Here is a 13,724-nt window from a genome sequence, read left to right on the forward strand (position 1 = left end):
GTAGTTGTGTTGACTTAGTTTACCTCAACATCATAGTCCGAAGAGTTTCTCGTGATTATGATGGACTAAAGATAGAATTTACAGAAATTTATCGACCAAGAATTCTAACGGTAGAATTAGCTAAAAGGTTAGCTTATCAATTTACAAAGAATTGAGTCTTGGGATCATTTATATAATTCTTGAGGGAGGTCAATTGTATAAATGTTTTGAGTCTTCTTATGACATTAGTTCATTAGACTTAAAATCAAAACGATGCACATGCTTATTATTTTTATTCTTCTTTCGCAGTGTAGAACACGATTATTTTCGATAATACTGTTACAACAAATGGCTGGAAATAACGCAATCCCAATGCCTAGTGCCACACTAGATCGTTCGTCCTGGCTAAAAATATTCATGGACCAAATGAATCAGTCCACGCGACTGAAGAATGATGGGTCCAACTTTGCGGACTGGGAGGCGGCACTACGGAATGCGGCCATTGCTGACGGTAAGCTCAGGTATTTAACTGAGCCAATACCGGTCAACCCAGGCCCAAATGCAGGAGCCAACGAGTCACTCGCTTATAGTGATTTCGTTATGGAAGCGGGTGCGATAAAGAACGTACTCATCTTTGCAATGGAAACCAATTTGCAGAGACGCTTCATTGCCCAAGGTGCAAACAAGATTTTCACCACGCTCACTAACGAGTTCTCAAAGGCACCGAGAATCGTTACATATGAGCATACTTGTCGCTTCTTAGATGCGAAACTCCAGAAGGGCCAACCGGTTAGCCCACACATTCTTCACATGATTGAGAATGTCGAGAAGCTGGAGGCACTGAATTGTAAAATCAGTGAGAGCATTGTCATTGACCAAATGCTTCATTCTCTTCACGATGGTTTTGCCCTTTTCAGGGCAAACTACTATATGAATGACTTGAAAAGTAATCCTCATGAGCTACACTCCCTTCTCGTACAGACCAAGAAGGATATGAAATTGAGTGGGAGCGTGAAGCAGGATGTTCTCACGATTTACAACAAAGGTAAGGGTAAGGGCAAGGCTCATGGCGACCTAGCTGTAGGTAAGCCAAAGTTTAAGAAGCCAGGAAACGGTAAGAGTGGGCCTGGTGAGACTAGTGGCTCACAAGGCAAAGCAAAGAGTAAGGGCGGTGACATAGAGTGCCACCATTGTCATAAGACTGGACATTGGAGGAGGAACTATCCCGTCTACCGTGAGGACATCAAGGCAGGCCGCATCGTTCCTGTTGGTATGTCATCTTATATTCATATGATTGAGATTAACCATGCAAGTTTCGGAACTTGGGTACTAGATACTGGTTGTGGTTCTCATCTGTGTAATCATTTGTAGGGCCTAAAGAACATCATACCTTTCGAAAAAGGTGATGTGGACCTGCGAGTCGGGAATGGAGCAAGAGTTGCTGCTGCCTCGAAGGGAACATATGTAATCCAACTCCCTAGTGGTTTTGAGTTATTTTTAAATAACTGTTACTATGTACCCAGTTTATCTAAGAACATTATTTCTGTTTCCATACTTGCTAAAGACGGTTTTGCATTTTCAATAAAGGATAATAGCTGTATTTTTCTCTTTTAATGAAATGATTTATGGCAAAGCAGTTTCCATGAATGGAATATATATCTTAGACCAAACCACAAAGTATTACACATGAATAATAAGAAATTAAAGGTTGGTGGCAAAGATCAAACCTATCTATGGCATTGTCGAATGGGACACGTAAATGAGAAACGCGTGAAGAAACTCATCGATAATGGGACTATTCCCGCATTCGATTTTTCTACATATGGCACGTGTGAATCATGTCTCATTGGCAAGATGACTCGAATTTCCTTCAAAGGTGTTGGAATGCGCACTAGTGACCTATTAGGACTTATACATACGGACGTATGTGGACCTATGTCAATTACCGCTAGAGATGGCTATAGATATTTTATCACTTTCACGGACGATTTGAGTAGATACGGATATGTCTACTTAATGAAGCATAAAAGTGAGTCCTTTGAGAAATTCAAGGAATACCAGAACAGGGTACAGAACCCGCTGGGTAGAAAGGTTAAAGCACTCCGTTCAGATCGAGGTGGCGAATATCTTTCATATGAGTTTGATCAACACCTTAAAGACTGTGGAATCGTTCTATAGTTAACTCCACCTGGAACACCTCAATTAAATGGTGTGTCCAAACGGAGAAATCGAACCTTACTTGATATGGTTCGATCCATGATGAGTCACACGGTAGTGCCTGACCCATTATGGGGTTATGCTCTTTTGTCAGCCGCTCTTATACTTAACCGAAGTCCGTCTAAAGCTGTCGACAAGACTCCATATGAAATGTGGAAGGGAACGGTCCCCAACTTGTCATTTATTTGGGTTTGGGGCTGCGAGGCTTATGTCAAGTGGAGACACGAGGATAAGCTCGGCCCGTGATCGGTCAAGACATACTTTAAAGGTTATCCAAAAGGAACATTTGGTCATTACTTCTATTCGCCTACCGAACATCGAGTTTTTGTTGCGGCTAGTGCGACGTTCTTAGAGAAAGAATTTCTCGAGAACAAGTCGAGTAATAGAACCTTCGAGCTGTCGGAGATTCCAGAACCAACGACCGAGGAACGGATGGAGGAAGTGGTTCCTCCAACTGATGATACGGTTAATATTCCTGAGGAACCTAGGAGGCCGGGTAGAGTCTCTCATCCTCCGGACAGATACATTGGTATGGTCGAGGAGAATGACGTTTTACTTCTAGAAAGTAATGAACCCGCAACCTATAAAGGTGCTATGGCCTGTTCCGACTCAAAGCTATGGCTCGAAGGCATGCAATCCGAGATGGACTCCATATATGAGAATAACGTATGAGATCTAGTTGATTTACTTAATAAGGTAAAACCTCTACAGTGCAAATGGCTTTAATAAATAAAGCATTATGTAGACGCGCAACCAGATACCTATAAGGCACGACTTGTGGCAAAAGGTTTCTCTCAAGTGCAAGGATTGCATTATGATGAGATTTTTGCACCTGTAGTCATGCTACGTTCCATTCGGATAATCTTAGCGATTGCTGCATTTCATGACTATGAAATTTGGCAAATGGATGTGAAAACCGCCTTCTTAAACGGTTATTTGGAGGAAGAGTTGTACATGGTGCAACCCGAAGGTTTCATAGATCCTGAGCATCCTAAGAAAGTATGCATGCTTAAGCGTTCCATTTATGGACTTAAGCAAGCTTCTCGAAGTTGGAATCATCGTTTCGACCAAGTATAAAAGAGTATGGTTTCACTCGATCGGTCGAAAAACCATGCTTATATATCAAGTCGAGTGGGAGCAAGATTGTATTCTTGATATTGTATGTCGATGACATACTCTTGATTGGGAATGACATTCCTCTACTATCTTCGGTTAAATAATGGTTGAAGAACAATTTCCAGATGAAAGATCTGGGTGAGGCACAACGCATCTTGGGAATCCGTATCTACCGAGATAGATCACGACGGACGTTATCACTTAGTCAGGAGTCTTATTTGGATAAGATTCTTGAGAAGTTCAGCATGACCAACTCCAAGAAGGGGAACCTTCCAATGACAACTGGGATGCAGTTGAGCAAGTCTCAGTCACCCACGACGACTGAAGGGATTGAGTGCATGAGTCGTGTTCCTTATGCATCTGCAATAGGATCGATCATGTATGCCATGATATGCACACGTCCAGACGTGGCATATGCATTGAGTATGACGAGTCGATACCAAAAGACTCCAGGTGAAGCACACTGGATAGCTGTTAAAAACATCCTCAAGTACCTACTGAGGACTAAGGATTGGGTATTGACTTATGGAGGCGATACTAAGCTATGCGCAACCGGTTACGCAGATGCTAGCTTCCAAACGGATCGAGATGATTCAAATCTCAGTCCGGGTTCGTCTTCACTCTTAATGGTGCTGTGGTCAGCTGGAAGAGTTCCAAACAGAGTGTTGTAGCAGATTCTACTACTGAATCCGAGTACTATGCCGCTTCGGAGGCAGCAAAGGAAGCGACATGGATGCGTCAATTCTTACAAGGGCTTTCGGTAGTTCCTAGTTTGAATGACCCGATCACCATCTATTGTGATAATAGAGGTGCCATCTTCCAGGCTAAGGAGCCAAAGTCTAGCAACAAGTCTAGACATGTACATCGGAAAGCTCACCTGATCCGTGATTACATGGAGCAAGAAGAGATAGTGATTGACAAGATTGCGACAGATGATAACATCGCAGATCCTCTCACTAAACCGTTGAATTATGATAAGCATGTAGGGCATGTTAATTCCATGGAAATTAAACGTGTTCCTGAGTTGTAGTACTTGATTATGGATTTGATACATTATCTTTTTCATATACTATTTATAACTTCATCGTTTTATATATAATATTTTGTTTTTCATGTGGATTGTACTGACAACATTGAACGCCACAAAGTGAACTGATTAACATTATATTTGTTTTGGTCCGTAATTGCCAATGTGAGCTGATAAATCCGGCTATTATATTGTGCAGTCGATTGATGGTGGGTTCAACGAGCCATAAGTTAAACAGTTGACTGATCGATCAGAGATGCGAGATTATGACGATACCTCGTAGGACAACTTTTTGTGACAACGTAATGGAGTCCTAAATGTTTAATAACATTCGGTGCCAGGTCGTGGATAGGACATCCATTATGTTCCTAGACTCGATTCTTTTGACTATCAACTGTCTCTTGAGATTAAGGCAGTTTTTGGGTGACTTTGGTTTCTTTCTCACGGTCTGCCGTAACTGGAGGCTAAGTAGATTTTTTCTGGGTCATTTCATACTGTGCTTACATCTGCAGGATTCGAGTTGAGGAAAATATCCAACCCTTATCAGGTATAGTTATTTCTCAGGGCCACTCGAGGAGTAGTAAGTAAAATGCATGGCCATGCTCGAATGTTGATTCATTTATCAGTTAAGTTACTCTCTAGTCGGGGAAACCACTCTTGATATTGATCGCTTGTAAAATACGATCTTTGTGAATGCGGATTTGCAAATTGTTTTACATTGAGTGGGAGAAATTTTAGGATATGAGAATCGGTTATCGCACATACACTTGTGAGGACAAGTGGGAGTTTGTTGGAGTTTGTGTCCTCCACAAATTAGTGTGATAACATTTGTAAATCTCTTACAGGTTCACAAGGGTATACTTCGTATATTTAATCAGTTGATTAACATTTACCTAATAACGGTTGGCTTGCTAGAAAGTTTGGCGTTATTATCATACAGATGGCGGTGATCAACTGGTCCCTAAAGGTCACACCCATAAGATGTGTTTGAGAAATGTGGTTATAGAAATATAATCACATTGATGCCCAATATGACTAAATAGTTAGTCAATGTGTTGATGAGACAATTATTTAATGAAGATTAAATAATATTAGTTGAGACGAATTAACTGTCAATTCGTAAATTGAATATAATAAGATATTTAGTTAAATGTATGTAATGTTAGCTTGGACGAATTAATCTGTTAATTCGTAATTAAATGTAATCAGTTATGTTTAATATCAACAAGATGAATGTGTCATGGTGGTAATAGAGGTTAGGGGTTCGATCCTCACTAGATGACAATTTAACACATTTTATACATATTTGGAAAGACCAAAAATAAGGAGATTTTACTCCTTATTTCGGTCAGATGGGCCGAAATTAGGAAAGATTTATTCTTCCTAATTTTCGGTCAGTATAAGAACGAAAGGGAGAGAATTATTCTACCCTAATTCTTTTTCTTGACCTAGCCTCCTCTCTCATCAGAAAAACACAAAAAAAACAACTAAATTTTATCGAAAAAATTTAGATCGATTCTAGCACAATCAATAGGGCATATCTCATATCGTCTTGGGTGCAACCAATAGGCGAATATCTATTTTGATATTGTTCTTAGGCCAATTTTGCTAGGACCGAAGGTTAATTCTGAATCCTTTATTTTGTTTATGTTTTTTATTTTATTTTATGACTATTGATCATCACTGTTAAAATCGTTATAATCCTTGCATAATAAGGGAAGTATACAGATTATTTTCCCACAACTTTCCCTGTTCATATCTCATATGGAGTCTTATGGGCCGCTTTAGTCGGGCTTCGATTTAGTGAAAATACTGCAGACAAGAGGGCAAAACCCCAAAATGATCTAGGAAGCTCAGTTAGACTCATCATTGACCGAACCATATCAAGTAAAGTTCGGTTTCTCCTTTCGGCCACACCATTTAATTGCGGTGTGCCAGGAGGAGTCCATTGTGATACTATACCGCAATCTTTTAGGTGTGAATCAAATTCAATATTTAAATACTCACCACCACGGTCGGACCGTAGGGTCTTTATCTTTTTATCCAATTGGTTCTCTACTTCCTTTTGAAACTCTTTGAACTTGTCAAAAGCTTCACTCTTGTTCTTCATTAAGTAGACATACCCATATCTACTTAAGAAATCAGTAAAAGTAACGAAGTAGTGAAAACCTCCTCTAGCGGTGATGGTTAATGGTCCACACACATCCGTATGTATGAGAGCCAAAACCTCACTAGCTCGTGTCCCTTTTCCCGCAAAAGGTGCACGAGTCATCTTGCCTAGAAGACATGATTCACATGTACCATAAGATTCGAAACCAAATGGTTTGAGCACTTTTGATGAAGCAAGTCTCTTAATGCGTCTTTCTTTTATGTGGCCTAAACGACAATGCCAAAGGTAGGATTCGTTTGTATCACCCGTTTTGAGCTTTTGAGTTTCTACATGATAAACGTCATTAACATCATTTAAAACATAAATGCCTCCAATCGAAATGGCCTTGCCATAAACCACATCATTAAAAGAAAAAGTACAACACTTGTCCTTAATCATAAAACAAAAGCCTTCCGCGTCTAACGCGGAAATGGAGATGATGTTCTTAGTTAAAGTTGGTACAAAATAACACTTATTTAAATACAACTCTAAACCACTAGCTAAAGTGAGCACATAGGTCCCCACGGAAAAGGCGGCTACTCTAGCTCCATCGCCCATGCAGAGATCCACATCACCTTTTGCTAGTGCTTGCACGTCCCTTATACCCTGCAAATGGTTACAAAGGTGAGAGCCACATCCGGTATAAAGTACCCAAGTGGAAGTACAAGCATAATTAACGTCTATCACATAGAGAGAGGAAATCATACCAATAGGCGTCACACGCCCTTCCTTGAGATCCTCCAAGTATTTGGGATAACTCCTCCTATAATGCCCCTTCCCATTACAATGGAAACATTCGGCCTCGGAGAGCTTGACACTTTTTTCCTTGGGATTGCCATTCATAACGGCCTTCCCCTTTCCCTTGTCAATTTTCTTTGACGATTTCTTGAATTGGGACTTTTCTTTCCCTTTTCCTTTCTTGAATCAAAGGGACATGTTCATTAACTTCATAGTTAATACATCCCCTTTTTCACTCCCACTAGCCTCCATATCCTTCTCCGCTTGGGTGAGGAGTGCATGAATTTCATGGTAACTCTTATCCATGTCACTCATGTTGTAGTTTACCCTAAAGTGGGCAAACTTGGTGGGGAGTGAGTGGAGGATACGATCCACCACAAGAGTCTTAGGATTCTTACACCCTAGACGATGTCAACATATTCGACCATTTTGAGTATATGGGGACCAACCTTTTGGCCCCTCTCAAGCTTAGCTTCAAAGAAGCGTGCCGCCGCATCGTATTGACGGACTTTTGGTGTTTGTGAAAACATAGTAATCATACGAGTGAAAATCTCGTAAGCATTCAAAGAAATGCATGATAGCTTGAGCTTTGGGGATATTGACCATATCAACGCATTCTTGATATCATTCAACATCCTCACATAGTCATCATAGGCAGTGCGTTGCACCGGGCTCGATTGGAGGAGCATCGGTCAAGTAAGTGAGCACATTGTCGGATAACACCGGCACTTTTGATGTTGGATTCCCATTCAAGAAAGTTACTACCGTCATCTTTTAAAATATATTTGTCCATTACGGACCTTAGCCATGAATCTTTGCCTAGTGAAGTAGTCGATGGAGTTGATGAAGTTGCCATTGCGAATTAAAATGCTACAACAAAAAGGAAAAATTAACATTCATTGTTTTAAAAATTACTTGTAAAAACATGTTTAGCAAGTTTTAGCATTTATATAATGACCTCCCACTAAATTATATAAATGATTCCAAGACACAAATATTAAACAAAAATGAGCATCGCTTGGGCGAAACATCCCATAATTGCGTAAATTCGATAAGTCACGTTGACTAATTCTACCTCTAGAACTCTTGGTCGACGAATTTCCTTAAATTCATCTACTAGCCCCGGAACACAAGACCGTCTTATATCCCGTTGAGTCCAACCAATTTTACCGTGTGATAACCGTTTACCATCATACTTACCCAAGGTAAAAAGAGAACACCCCGCTTGGGCGAGCGTGGCTCTAATGAACAAGAGATTCATAGGTGTTACTAATTGGTAAGGCTAATCTCAATTTTAGTTATGTGAGAGATCTTGTAAATTTAGTCATAAATACCTTATAAGTGAATTAGTTCGGTGAATGTAAATGACGTGAATTGACAACTGCGAAGATAAAATCCATGTGAATGGCGATTTTGCCATGCGTGAAAATAAAACAAGCAAACATGTAAGCATATGAATAAATCCTAGTATGGCCACCTAGTTAATAAAAACTAGTCTATTACATTTCGGAAACCAACTCCTTGGTCCCTTGCCTCTTCATTCCTTAAGTGGCTCTTCCTTGTGGGATTTGGAACACCTTCCAAAAATAGACTCCGTCTCGTAGTAATCCGTCTTTTGGAAACGCCGGTAAAAAAAACTATTACAAATGAATTATATAGCTATTCCTATTATACATTAATTAATAAAGTAAAATAAAATAAAACTATTAATTAGTTACAAACCGACGATACGAGATCGTATTTAATTACAAACAAATCGATATTCCCATTCATTTCGGGAAATAACGATTAAAATTAACTATGCCATACTAGGTACAATAAGATAAATACTTTAAATAAATGACAATCATTCATTCAACTTAAATAAATATGCTTAAAATGCTGTAAAAATGATGCCAAAATCGCCTTATCTATCCCATTCATTGGTATCCATCTCGGTTTTTGTGGATTTAATCGATTTTTAACATGTAAAAAACAATAATTAACTCTTAAATCTCATTTAAGTCCAAACTAATTGTCCAAACTGTTTTGAACCTCAAAATTAGTCCTCACTAATTTTATGATAAATTATTAGTTTGATTTGGTAATAATTTGCTAATTTAATCGATAAAATCATAATATTTAAGTAAAAATCCAAAATAATTGAAAAATTACCCAAAAAATTGGAACACAAATTTTTAGTATCCTGGAACACTCCCAAAAATACCAAAATGTCAGAAAAACTGCCCAAAAAATTCCGGATAAATTTTGTGAAGAAAAAGATCGATATTTATCGAATTTTAACCACTAAAACCAATAAACATCAAAACAAAGTGAAAACACACATGCAAAATCACTTTTGACATATAAATAATATTCCTAAATATACATAAATTTATCATGGGCAGAATAAAAAGTTTCGAAATTATGATTAATTAATTTGACTTTTATCAACTTTTATCTCATAAAATTAATAAACATGCAAAAAACTCGAACCAACCTTCACCTTTTTGCATACAATCGGTAGAAAACATGCATGAACTACCATAAAAAATCCATGCACCGAGTCAACTTTTAACTAATTTTAGTCAATTTTTAACTAAAATACGACATTTTGACTCGGTTTTCTACCAAAAAACATTCAAAATAGCAAAATAACTTCAAAAATCACCAAAAAAATTCCACAAACCTTTTGAGATAAGTAGGTATGCATGTCCCAAAACTTTCGTGCTAAAACCTCTTCTAACACAATTTTTGAGTTTTTATAAATTATCACATAATTCATTAAAATGCTTAAAATCAACATGCAAATTACAAGCCTAAGCTCTGATACCATTTGAAAGATCATAGATCCATATTAGACTCTCTAATAAAATTAATTTATCTCATAAATTGTCATTTAGGTGATCTATGTAACATGCATGCTAATATGAAAGCATAAAAAAGAAAGTATAAGGAAAAACAATTTCCTTACATTGATTATATGGTAAAATGGGCACAAACTAGTTCTCCTTACTAGTTTGTTCTTGAGATAAAATGATATGGATGATCCTCCTTGGAAAACCTTCAAAAAGAAAGTCTCCTTCAAGTTGCACCCAAGAACTACACCCACAAATTATCTTACAAATACTAACTAGATACTTGTAAAATAAACCCTTGATAATATGTAAATAATACTAACAATCTTAGTTATTTTTTTTTTTAATTTACTAACAACTTAGTAAATATGATGGTTATTATTTTAGAGAGAAGGTAGATGAATTTTGTTCACATGCAAATGGTAGAGTAAAGAAGTGAGGTAGAGTGAAAATGTGAACAATTGATGGAGTATATAGGGGGAAAGTGGCGGGTGAGTGGAGGTGGAGTGAGGGAGTTGTTTCTCTTATTTTTTTAATTGTCCAATGCATTATGACACATAATGATCATATGACAATTATGGAAGAAAAATAAGCAAAGTGTAATGATCATTCACTATACTCTATTTTACACGGTCCAATTACCCATTTACGGGTCAATATTGTTTCTTATATTTGTCGCACAAATACGTGTAAATATTACTTAAACATCGTATCATGTTTAAATACTTCCAATTAATTTCGTCCAAATCACTCCGTAAATATACGTGTACCGCTACACATATTATTTACGTACTAATATTAATCACATTAATCAATTAGTAATTTTAGTAAATTAACAGTTAATTAACTAAAACCCGTCTCCCAAAACTTATTATTCAATTATCGCATAATTAAATAATAACTGTCGCTCCTCGAGTTCGCAACTCGAAATCTCTCTAAAAATAATCGACTAACCTCTTAGTCTAAAAATCAAGGGACTAAATAAATTGTATCTTATACAATTAATTAGTTGTCTATTGGGTTTCGTTCCTTTAGGTGTGACCGAAAGGGGTCAGTTGATCGCCGCCGTCTCACGGCGATAACGTCCAACTCTAGTCAGCCAACCGTTATCGATTTACATTAATCAACTGACGAGGATCAAATAAATAAATATCTGATGATATTCCATTAATGAGATTTAATATGTTAACGCACTACTGTGGAGGACACTAGCTCCAACAAATTATCATGGGATTTGATCTATGCTTAATCTAATATGCTTTCATAATCACTTGCTTGCTTCTTGTGATTTCAACCTATGCACATGTTATGTTTGATGAAATGCGAGACTATGAAACCTTGCATTTTTTACCCATCTCTTATCTTTTCAATGAGGCTTGTAAGACATAAACCAACTTGAGCCTTGTTAGACCATGCATAGAGTTGAATAGGAAGAGACTAAGTCGACTTTTAGGTGTTGTAAGGTCTTGATCGACTCGGCTCCGTGACCTAAATCTTCCTAGGAATTGTAAGATATACACTAACTCGATTCCATCACAACAACAAATTGCTTGCATCTATTTGAGAACATGTTTGTATGATCTATTTCCATGATTCCCTTATGAACCTATGACACCCTAGTGCCTTTAATCAATTGTTTACACCCCCTTTATTGCATTACTTTATTTTCGTTAATTTACATTCATCTTGTTGATTAGTTTAGATTACATCTCAACCCAAATTTGTGACACTTTAAGCCATAAACTACTTACAATTGAAATCCTAAATCAATACCCGTCCCTTGGGATCCGACCTTTACTTGCCACTCCACTTATGAGTAGTTTGTAGAGTTAGAAATATTGTTTTGGTTGATAGCTTTGACGACAACATAAATTAGCTCACATCACACCAAAAATGGCGCCGTTGCCGGGGACGGTGTTCAAATGATTTGATTTTAGTTAATTGTTTTTAGTTATGTCTTTCTTTACCTTGGGGAAGTCAATCTCCTCAAGGTTGTTCTAATTGTTTTCTAGTTGTTCGATATTTTGCATGACTAGGAGATCACAAGGTAATTTATTACCTATTAGTTTCAAGATTGAAAGGACCCTAACCAACAATAGAAGAGTTGTTAGAGGTACTTCAAGAGTCATAGGTATTGGAGAGGTTGTGGACATTCAACCAAATAATATTGAGTTTGTCAATTCTTTTGTAAGAGAAGGAGAGAATAACCAAATTCCAAACCAACCACAGAATTAACTTACAATGCCTAAATTTTCATCACATTTCTTACCAACCGAGGAGAACCTATCAAACGGTACTCCTACACCACCACATTTAACCGGTAATTTCATTGCCAAATCCGCATTCATACAATTAGTTGAGAGAAGTTAATTTGGAGGGATGCCTAGTGAAGATCCTCACTTACATATGGAGACTTTTTGTGATTATTGTGATGCAATTTCTCAAACCGGAGTTACTCAAGACCAAATCCGATGGGTATTGTTTCCTATTTCCTTGATCGGTGCCGCAAAGCAATGGTTGAAGTGCCTAGACAAGGCTACCCTTGGTATTGATTCATGGAAGAAGTTAGCACTTGCCTTCTTCAAGAAATTCAATCCTCCGGAGAAGACTAACATGTTGAGAGCCCAAATCACCGGGTTCAAGAAAAGGAATGAGGAATCATTATATGAAGCATGGGAGAGATTTAAGGGCACTTGTCGTTCTTGTCCACACCATGGACTTAGTGAGTGGTTCCTTGTGCAACAATTTTGGAACAGCTTATATGAAGACTAAAGCAATGTGCTTAATATGGGATCCAATGGGAGGTTTACCGAAGTTGATGACAATCAAACATGGGCAAAAATCAAAGAGATGGCGGTTCATAATTCTCAATATAGTAGGCCTCGAAAGACCACTAGAGGAGGAAAGTATGAGGTAGTTTTCATCACTCAATTGGGTGCTCAACTAAGTTCTCATATCGACACCATCAACTTGAAGTTTGAGAAGGCCATAGCTAAGCTTGATGAAGCTTCCAAATCACCCAAACAATATGTTAATGCTATGGTGGCATCATCCTCAATCCCAAATAGAGTATGTGAAAGTTGTGGAACCTTGGGACATGATCAAAACGAATGTAGGGGAACAAATGAACAAGTAAATGCTTTCCAAGCAAACAAGAGTGGTACCCCATATTGCAACTACTATAATGAGAATACCTAATTCCATCCAAATCTCTCATACAAGAGCCAAAATGTTCAAAATCCTCAACCAACATACACTCCACCTCCAATGAGAAACCAAGATCAAAGACCCTTTTTCAACCAAAGCCAAGGATATCAAAATCAACCCTCCTACAACAAATCCAATGACCAAAGCTTTGATGTTCAAAAAGCGGTTCTCCAAATGCAAAAGAACCAACAAGAATTCTTCACCCAAATGCAAAAAGATAGCCAAGCTAAAGAAATCACCATCAACAGCATACTTGCCCACACCAAAATGTTAGAGACTCAAATGACCCAATTAGAATCTTCTAGCTCCCAAAGACAAAAGCTAAGGGGCGATTACCTCCTTAAGGTAACCCGCCCACAAGACATGAGACGGTTAGTGCCATCTATTTGAGGAGTGGTACAAGATATGAGGGGCCGAAGAGGCCAATTGATGAAGATATTGTTGATGCTAGTAG

The 13,724-nt window shown here is 37.9% G+C and overlaps 1 non-coding gene across 1 annotated transcript; it reads right to left on the minus strand.

Moving 5' to 3' along the window:
- Window positions 1-12,676: 12,676 nt before the first annotated feature.
- LOC141603715 (small nucleolar RNA R71) lies at window positions 12,677-12,783 on the minus strand. Its single transcript, XR_012525573.1, has one exon. It is a non-coding gene; the product is annotated as a small nucleolar RNA R71 (small nucleolar RNA).
- Window positions 12,784-13,724: the final 941 nt, after the last annotated feature.

The sequence above is a fragment of the Silene latifolia genome, chromosome 9 (genome assembly GCF_048544455.1).
Source record: "Silene latifolia isolate original U9 population chromosome 9, ASM4854445v1, whole genome shotgun sequence".
NCBI lineage: Eukaryota > Viridiplantae > Streptophyta > Magnoliopsida > Caryophyllales > Caryophyllaceae > Silene > Silene latifolia.